Source organism: Triticum aestivum, chromosome 2A, assembly GCF_018294505.1.
Source record: "Triticum aestivum cultivar Chinese Spring chromosome 2A, IWGSC CS RefSeq v2.1, whole genome shotgun sequence".
Lineage (NCBI taxonomy): Eukaryota > Viridiplantae > Streptophyta > Magnoliopsida > Poales > Poaceae > Triticum > Triticum aestivum.
The window spans coordinates 95,175,920-95,186,786 of record NC_057797.1 but is presented as its reverse complement, the minus strand read 5'-3'; positions in this window follow the sequence as shown (position 1 = coordinate 95,186,786).

Below are 10,867 nucleotides of genomic sequence, written 5' to 3'. Positions count from 1 at the left end.
CAAATAATGGTGAAGTGTTATGTAGTCGACATTCACATAACACCACTAGAGGCTAGACAACATACATCTCATCAAAATATCAAGCGAATACCAAATTCACATGACTACTAATAGCAAGACTTCTCCCTTGTCCTCAGGAACAAACGTAACTACTCACAAAGCATATTCATGTTCATAATCAGAGGGGTAATAATATGCATAAAGGATTTGAACATATGATCTTCCACCAATTAAACCAACTAGCATCAACTACAAGGAGTAATTAACACTACTAGCAACCTACTAGCACCAATCCCGAACTTGGAGACAAGAATTGGATACAAGAGATGAACTAGGGTTTTGAGATGAGATGGTGCTGATGAAGATGTTGATGGAGATTGCCCTCTCCCGATGAGAGGAGCATTGGTGATGACGATGGCGATGATTTCCCCCTCTGGGAGGGAAGTTTCCCCGGCAGAATAGCTCTGCCGGAGCTCTAGATTGGATCCGTCAAGGTTTCGCCTCGTGGCGGCAGAGTTTTGTCCCGAAAGGTTGCTTCTGATTTTTTTTCTCGATGAAGTCTTCATATAGCAGAAGATGGTCATCGGAGAGCCACCAGGGGGCCCACAACGTAGGGGGCGCGCCCTAGGTGGGGGGCACGCCCCCCACCCTCGTGGACAGGGTGTGGGCCCCCTGGTCTTCATCTTTGGCGAGGATTTTTCATTATTTATTATAAGGTATTCCATGGAGTTTCAGGACTTTTGGAGTTGTGCAGAATAGGTCTCTAATATTTGCTCCTTTTCCAGCCCAGAATTCCAGCTGCCGACATTCTCCCTCCTTATGTAAACCTTGTAGAATAAGAGAGAATAGCCATAAGTATTGTGACATAATGTGAAATAACAGCCCATAATGCAATAAATATCGATATAAAAGCATGATGCAAAATGGACGTATCAGCTCCCCCAAGCTTAGACCTTGCTAGTCCTCAAGCGAAAGCCGATAACAATAAATATGTCCCCATGTTTAGAGGTAGAGGCGTCAATAAAAATAAAATACGGACATGAAGGCATCATGATTATTCTCATAACAGCAACATATATAGATATTGTCATATGATTACTTATGTTCAAGTGATGATCTATTCACAATGCAAAACTATGAATTAGAAACCTTATTGAGAACCAACAAACTATAACCTCAGTCATTGAAGCAATTGCAATTTATCATAACATCAGAAAGAGTCTATGTCAGAGCTAAAAAGCAAGTCCACATACTCAACTATCATCTAGTCCTTCATAGTTGCTAATACTCACTCAATACTTGTGGTTACAGAGTTTTAATCGGGCACAAAGAAAGATAGGGGCTTATAGTTTCGCCCCACAAGCTTTTACCTCGAGGGTAATGTCAACAATAATAACTCATGCCCCCTACATCCGATTATATATACATATATATATATATATATATATATATATATATATATATATATATCAGGTTCTTTCCAACATGTTGGGCTTGCCAAAGGATAAAATGAAAAAGGGGGAGGTGAAGATCACCATGACACTTGCATAAGGTAGAAGATAATAATAAAAGATAGGCCCTTCGCAGAGGGAAGCAGAGGTTGCCATGCGCTTTTATGGTTGGATGTACAAAATCTTAATGCGAAAGATCGTCACTTTATATTGCCCCTTGTGATATGAACCTTTATTATGCAGTCTGTCGCTTTTTTTACTTCCACATCACAAGATCGTATAAAGCTTATTTCTCCCACACTAATCATACATATTTAGAGCAGTTTTTATTGCTTGGCACCGATGACAACTTACTTGAAGGATCTTACTCGATCCATAGGTAGATATGGTGGACTCTCATGGCAAAACTGGTTTAAGGGTATTTGGAAGCACAAGTAGTATCTCTACTTAGTGTTGAGAATTTGGCTAGCATGAGGGGGAAAGGCAAGCTCAACATGTTGGATGATCCATGACAACATAGTTTATCTCAGATATAAGAAAACATAACCCATTACGTTGTCTTCCTTGTCCAACATCAACTCTTTAACATGTCATATTTTGATGAGTGCTCCCAATTATAAAAGATGTCAATAGTAGTATATTTATATGTGAAACCTCTCTTTCCTTATTACTTCCTATTAATTGCGACGATGACCAAAGCTATGTCTGCCAACTCCCAACAACTTTTAATCATCATACTCTTTCTATGTGAAGTCATTACTATCAATAAGAACAATATGAACTTTTGTTTCTTCTTATTCTTTTTCTCTTTTCTTTTATTCACCCAAGATCATAGCAAAAAAATCAAGCCCTTGACTCAACACTAATCTTTATTATATAGCTCATGGACTCGATTACATAGAGAGATCATAAGGCAAAACTCAAAACTAGATCATGCCATAAACTTTATTCTACTAGATCAAAATACTACTAATAGGATCGAACTAAGGAAAACGGTAAAGATAGGAGTTGTGATTGTGATACGATACCGGGGCACCTCCCCCAAGCTTGGCAGTTGCCAAGGGGAGTGCCCATACCCATGTGATTATATCTCCTTGGTTGGTGAAGGAGGTGATGGATAGTCGCACATCGAGCATAAGAGGTCCTCTAGCTTGCGAATAATGCCCTTGAGTGCAAAGATATGCTCCTTTAACAAAATATTTTCACTTGTGAGATACTTGTTTTGAATACGAGTTAACTCAATCATCTGGAAAGCTTCGATCTCAGTTGGGGTAATAAGGTTGTGATCAAGTTGAAGGATGTCTTCTGTTGCCGAAGCTTGGTTCTCTGTGGCCTTCTTGATCCCTTCATCCTTGTTGATCTCCATAGGTTCTTCCCTCTTCAGCTCTATCTTCATTAGCCAGGCATCTTTGTCACCGTTGTTGGAGGAGGGGGATGACATGATGCCTGGCCTTGACAACCCTGACAAAGAACAACCCAAAACAAGAACAGAGGATATTTGCCTGATACGGAGTCAAAACCTTCGGGAGAATATATAGTGAATTTTTACCGACCAAAATACGTATCGTGCAAGAAAACGGAGTCCGGAAGGCACACGAGGTGCTCACGAGGTAGGGGGTGCGCCCAGGGGGTAGGGCGCACCCTCCACCCTCATGGGGCCCTCGTGTCCTTCTCGGACTGCTACTTAATTTTCTATTTTTCTAAATATTCCAAAACGGATAAATATTGCCTTAAAATTGTTTTGGAGTCGGTTTACTTACCGTACCACATACCTATTCCTTTTTGGAGTCTAAAACGTTCTGGAAAGTGTCCCTTATGTATTCCTTCGGGGTTACGGTTTCAAAAATATTGGTTTCAATATTTATGGGATTACCTGAGATATACTGTTTGATTCTTTGACCGTTTACCACCTTCGGATTTGTGCCTCCGAAGTTGTTGATTTTTATGGCACCGGAACGATAGAACTCCTCGATAACATAGGGGCCTTCCCATTTAGAGAGAAGTTTCCCTGCAAAATATCTTAAACGAGAGTTGTATAGCAATACATAATCACCTACATTAAACTCACGCTTTTGTATCCTTTTGTCATGCCATCTTTTAACCTTTTCTTTAAACAACTTGGCATTTTCATAAGCTTGGGTTCTCCATTCATCAAGTGAGCTAATATCAAATAACCTCTTTTCACCGGAAAGTTTGAAATCATAGTTGAGCTCTTTAATAGCCCAATATGCCTTATGTTCTAGTTCGAGAGGTAAGTGACATGCTTTTCCATATACCATTTTATACGGAGACATACCCATAGGATTTTTATATGCAGTTCTATAGGCCCATAATGCATCATCAAGTTTCTTGGACCAATTCTTTCTAGACCTATTGACAGTCTTTTGCAAAATTAATTTGAGTTCTCTATAACTCAATTCTACTTGACCACTAGACTGTGGGTGATTCGGAGATGCAATTCTATGATTGACGTCATATTTAGCAAGCATTTTACGGAAAGCACCATGAATAAAATGTGAACCGCCATCAGTCATTAAATATCTAGGGACTCCAAACCTCGGAAAAATAACTTCTTTAAGCATTTTAATAGAAGTGTTATGATCAGCACTACTAGTTGGAATAGCTTCTACCCACTTAGTAACGTAATCAACAGCAACTAAAATACGAGTATACCCATTAGAGGAAGGAAAAGGTCCCATATAATCAAAGCCCCAAACATCAAATGGTTCAATAACAAGTGAATAATTCATAGGCATTTCTTGACGTCTACTAATATTACCAATTCTTTGACATTCATCACAAGATAGGACAAACTTACGGGCATCCTTGAAGAGAGTAGGCCAATAAAAACCGGATTGCAATACCTTATGTGCAGTTCTATCTCCCGCGTGGTGTCCTCCATAAGTGTCGGAGTGGCACTTGCGTAGGATCTGTTCCTGTTCATGCTCAGGTACACAACATCTAATAATACCATCTACTCCTTCATTATACAGATGTGGGTCATCCCAAAAGTAATATCTCAAATCATAGAAGAACTTTTTCTTTTGTTGGTATGTGAAGCTAGGCGGTATAAATTTAGCAACTATGTAATTAGCATAATCAGCATACGAAGGAGTACTATGAGAAGTACTTATGACATTTAATTGTTCATCAGGAAAGCTGTCATCAATAGGTAGTGGGTCATCAAGAATATTCTCTAACCTAGATAAGTTGTCTGCAACGGGGTTCTCAGATCCTTTTCTATCAACAATATGCAAATCAAATTCTTGTAGCAAGGGAACCCATCTAATAAGTCTAGGTTTAGCATCTTTCTTCTCCATAAGATACTTAATAGCAGCATGATCAGTGTGGATAGTTACTTTAGAATCAACAATATAAGGTCTGAACTTATCACAAACAAATACAACTGCTAAAAGTTCTTTTTCAATAGTAGCATAATTTCTTTGAGCATTGTCTAGAGTCTTACTAGCATAATGGATAACATTTAATTTCTTATCAACTCTTTGCCCTAAAACAGCACCTACAGCATAATCGCTAGCATCACACATAATTTCAAAGGGTAAATTCCAATCAGGTAGCTGAACAACAGGTGCAGAGACTAATGCTTTCTTAAGTATTTCAAATGCTTCTACACAATAATCATCAAAGACAAATGGTATATCTTTTTGTAATAAATTAGTCAGAGGCTGAGAAATTTTTGAGAAGTCCTTAATGAACCTCCTATAAAATCTGGCGTGACCAAGGAAACTTCTTATACCTTTGATGTCCTTGGGACATGGCATCTTTTCAATAGCATCAACCTTGGCTTTATCAACTTCAATACCTCTTTCAGAAACTTTATGCCCCAAGACAATACCTTCATTAACCATAAAGTGGCACTTTTCCCAGTTCAAGACAAGATTAGTTTCTTCACATCTCTGCAAAACTCGATCAAGATTGCTCAAGCAATCATCAAAAGAAGATCCATAGACAGAAAAGTCGTCCATGAAAACCTCACAAATCTTTTCACAAAAGTCAGAGAATATAGCCATCATGCATCTTTGAAAGGTAGCAGGTGCATTACATAAACCAAAAGGCATACGTCTATAAGCAAAAGTACCAAAAGGGCATGTAAAAGTAGTCTTTGATTGATCTTTAGCCGACACAGGTATTTGAGAGAAACCAGAATAACCATCTAGAAAGCAGTAATGTGTATGTTTGCATAATCTTTCTAGCATTTGATCGATAAAAGGTAAGGGGTAATGATCTTTCTTAGTAGCCTTATTTAATTTGCGGAAATCAATTACCATCCTATAACCTGTAATAATTCTTTGTGGAATCAATTCATCTTTATCATTAGGAACAACAGTAATACCTCCCTTCTTAGGGACACAATGAACAGGACTTACCCACTGACTATCAGCAACGGGATAAATTATACCTGCCTCCAGAAGCTTTAGTATTTCTTTTCTTACCACTTCTTTCATTTTAGGATTCAGACGTCGTTGAGGATCACAAACTGGTTTGGCATCTGCTTCCAAATTTATTTTATGTTGACATAGAGTGGGACTAATGCCCTTAAGATCATCAAGAGTATATCCAATAGCAGCACGGTGCTTCTTTAGAGTTTTCAATAATCTTTCTTCTTCATGCTCTGAAAGGTTAGCACTAATAATAACATGATATATCTTCTTTTCATCAAGATAAGCATATTTAAGATTATCAGGCAACGGTTTAAGCTCAAACACGGGATCACCCTTAGGTGGAGGGGGATCCCCTAGGATTTCAACAGGCAAATTGTGTTTCAGAATAGGTTCCTGTTTAAAGAATACTTCATCTATTTCCCTTCTTTCATTCATAAACATATCATTCTCATGGTCTAGCAAATATTGTTCTAAAGGATCACTAGGAGGTACGACAATAGAAGCAAGACCAATAATTTCATCCTTACTAGGCAATTCTTCTTCATGGTGTTGTTTACTAAATTTAGATAAATTAAACTCATGAGTCATATCATCTAAGACGACAGTAACAACATCCCTTGTGCAATCTATGGTAGCATTAACAGTATTTAAGAAGGCTCTACCAAATATAATGGGACAAAAGCTATCTTGTGGGGAACCAAGAACAAGAAAATCAGCAGGATATTTAGTTTTCCCACACAAGACTTCAACATCTCTAACAATTCCCATTGGTGAAATAGTATCTCTATTAGCAAGTTTAATAGTAACATCAATTTCTTCTAACTCAACAGGTGCAATGTCATGCATAATTTCTTTGTATAAGTCAATAGGTATTGCACTAGCACTAGCACCCATATCACATAAGCCATGATAACAACGATCTCCTATTTTAACAGAAATAACAGGCATGCCTACCATAGGTCTAGGTTTATCTGTATCACAGGGTTTAGCAATTCTAGCAGTTTCATTACAGAAGTAAATAACATGCCCATCTGTATTATCAGACAAGAGATCTTTAACAATAGCAATATTAGGTTCAACTTTAACTTGCTCAGGAGGTGTATATGTTTTAATATTACTTTTACGAACCACAGTTGAAGCTTTAGCATGATCCTTTATCCTAACAGGGAAAGGAGGTTTCTCAACATAACAAGTAGGAACAATAGGATCATTATAAGTGATAGTCTTTTCTTCAACTTTAGTAGGTGCAGCTACTTTTACTTCTATGGGAGGATGATATTTAAACCACTTATCCTTAGGGAGATCAACATAAGTAGCAAAAGATTCACAGAAAGAAGCTACTATCTCAGAATCAAGTCCATATTTAGTGCTAAATTTACGGAAAATATCGGTATCCATAAAAGATTTAACACAATCAAACTTAGGTGTCATACCTGACTCCTTACCTTCGTCGAGATCCCAATCTTCAGAGTTGCGTTTAATTCTATCCAATAAATCCCATCTAAATCCAATAGTCTTCATCATAAAAGAGCCAGCACAAGAAGTATCGAGCATGATGCGATTATTTTCAGAAAGCCGAGCATAATTTTTTTGAAGAATTGTTTCTCTTGGGAGCTCATGATTGGGGCATGAATATAACATTGATTTAAGCCTCCCCCAAGCTTGAGAGATGATTTCTCCTTCGCGAGGCCAAAAATTACATATATAATTGCGGTCACGATGAACAAGATGCATAGGGTAATACTTTTGATGAAATTCCAATTTCAATCTTCTATAGTTCCATGATCTCGTATCATCACATAGCCTATACCATGTCAATGCGTCTCCCTTCAAAGATAAAGGGAAGACCTTCTTCTTAGCAACATCATCGGGTATACCTGCAAGCTTAAATAATCCACAAACTTCATCCACATATATTAGGTGTTCATCAGGATGCTTTGTTCCATCTCCTGTAAAAGGATTAGCTAGCAGTTTTTCTATCATACCCGAAGGATACTCATAAGGAATTTCATTTTCAATAGGTTTAGTAGGTTGAGGAGCAACTCTTTGCTCTACTGGTCGGGGTGAAGATACCCCGAACAAGCCCCTCAGAGGATTACTTTCCATAGTAACAAGTGACAGTAAATTTCAGCACACTATATAAATTTTTCCTTACCAAATTCCACCTACCAAAGGCGCTTCACTCCCTAGCAACGGCGCCAGAAAAGAGTCTTGATGACCACAAGTATAGGGGATCTATCGTAGTCCTTCCGATAAGTAAGAGTGTCAAACCCAACAAGGTGAAGAAGGAAATGATAAGCGGTTTTCAGCAAGGTATTCTCTGCAAGTACTGAAATAAGTAGTAACTGATAGTTTTGTGATAAGATAATTTGTAACGAGCAACAAGTAACAAAAGTAAATAAAGTGCAGCAAGGTGGCCCAATCCTTTTTGTAGCAAAGGACAAGCCTGGACAAACTCTTATATAAGGAAAAGCGCTCCCGAGGACACATGGGAATATCGTCAAGCTAGTTTTCATCACGTTCATATGATTCGCGTTCGGTACTTTGATAATTTGACATGTGGGTGGACCAGTGCTTGGGTGCTGTTCTTACTTGAACAAGCATCCCACTTATGATTAACCTCTATTGCAAGCATCCGCAACTACAACAAAAGTATTAAGGTAAACCTAACCATAGCATGAAACATATGGATCCAAATCAGCCCCTTATGAAGCAACGCATAAACTAGGGTTTAAGCTTCTTTCACTCTAGCAACCCATCATCTACTTATTACTTCCCAATGCCTTCCTCTAGGCCCAAATAATGGTGAAGTGTTATGTAGTCGACGTTCACATAACACCACTAGAGGCTAGACAACATACATCTCATCAAAATATCGAACGAATACCAAATTCACATGACTACTAATAGCAAGACTTCTCCCTTGTCCTCAGGAACAAACGTAACTACTCACAAAGAATATTCATGTTCACAATCAGAGGGGTAATAATTGCATAAAGGATCTGAACATATGATCTTCCACCAATTAAACCAACTAGCATCAACTACAAGGAGTAATTAACACTACTAGCAACCTACTAGCACCAATCCCGGACTTGGAGACAAGAATTGGATACAAGAGATGAACTAGGGTTTTGAGATGAGATGGTGTTGATGAAGATGTTGATGGAGATTTCCCTCTCCCGATGAGAGGAGCATTGGTGATGACGATGGCGATGATTTCCCCCTCCGGGAGGGAAGTTTCCCTGGCAGAACAGCTCTGCCGGAGCTCTAGATTGGATCCGCCAAGGTTCCGCCTCGTGGTGGCGGAGTTTTGTCCCGAAAGGTTGCTGAAAGTGCAACTATCCCTAGGTGGTTTTGGTAATTCATAACAACATATAGCTCATTGAGCTAATGCTATTCCAAGATGACTATTTCAGGAAAGCTCAATGATTGGCATGGCATGGATGTGAAAGTGGAACCCTCAAAATGCTAAGGACAAAGGATTGGCTCAAGCTCAAAATCTCAAGACTATTCATTTTATATTTTAGTGATCCAAGATCACATTGAGTCTTTAGGAAAAGCCAATACTATCAAGGAGGGATGAGGTGTTGCTTAATGAGCCTCTTGCTTCATGTGCTTAGTGATATGCTCCAAAACCCTCAACTACTTTCCCATATCCACATATGACCTAAACCCTAAGCCAAACTCGGTCATACCGATTCTTTCTATCCGGCGCCACCGAGTTTCACTTGTCATAAGCCACTGCCAAACCCTAGCAATTCGGTTCTACCGATAGGGATCTCGGTCTCACCGAGATGGGATTGCAAACTCTCTGTTTCCTTTTCGTAACTTTTTGGTCTCACCGAAAGAGCGAATAGATCCCACCGAGATTGCAATGTAAACTCTTTGTTTCCCTTTTGTAACTTTTCGGTCTCACCGAAAGAGCAAATCGGTCCCACCGAGTTTACCTGACCAACTCTCTGGTTAGCTTATTACCAAACTCGGTCTCACCGAGTTTGTGTAATCGGTCTCACCGAGATTACGTTATGCCCAAACCCTAACCATATCGGTCCTACCGAGTTGCATGTCAGTCCCACCGAAAATCTCTAACGGTCACTAGGTTTACCTTTTCGGTCCGACCGAGTTTGTTGATTCGGTCCCACCGAGATTGGAAAACTGTGTGTAACGGTTGGATTTTGTGTGGAGGCTATATATACCCCTCCACCTCCTCTTCATTCATGGAGAGATCCATCAGAACACATACACAATTCCAACACATATGTTCTGAGAGAGAACCACCTACTCATGTGTTGAGACCAAGATATTCCATTCCTACCATATGAATCCTGATCTCTGGCCTTCCCCAAGTTGCTTTCCACTCAAATCTTATTTCCACAAAATCCAAATCCTATGAGAGAGAGTTCAGTGTTGGGGAGACTATCATTTGAAGCACAAGAGCAAGGAGTTCATCATCAACACACCATTTGTTACTTCTTGGAGAGTGGTGTCTCCTAGATTGGCTAGGTGTCACTTGTGAGCCTCCGACAAGATTGTGGAGTTGAACCAAGGAGTTTGTAAGGGCAAGGAGATCGCCTACTTCGTGAAGATCTACCGCTAGTGAGGCAAGTCCTTCGTGGGCGATGGCCATGGTGGGATAGACAAGGTTGCTTCTTCGTGGACCCTTCATGGGTGGAGCCCTCCATGGACTCGCGCAACCATTACCCTTCGTGGGTGGAGCCCTCCGTGGACTCGCGCAACCGTTACCCTTCGTGGGTTGAAGTCTCCATCAACGTGGATGTAGGATAGCACCACCTATCCGAACCACGGGAAAAACATCCGTGTCTCCAATTGCGTTTGAATTCTCCAAACCCTTTCCTTTACATTCTTGCAAGTTGCATGCTTTACTTTCTGCTCCCAATATACTCTTTGCATGCTTGCTTGAATTGTGTGATGATTGCTTGACTTGTCCTACAATAGCTAAAATCTGCCAAGAACTAAAATTGAGAAAAGGTTAAGTTTTTATTTGGTCAA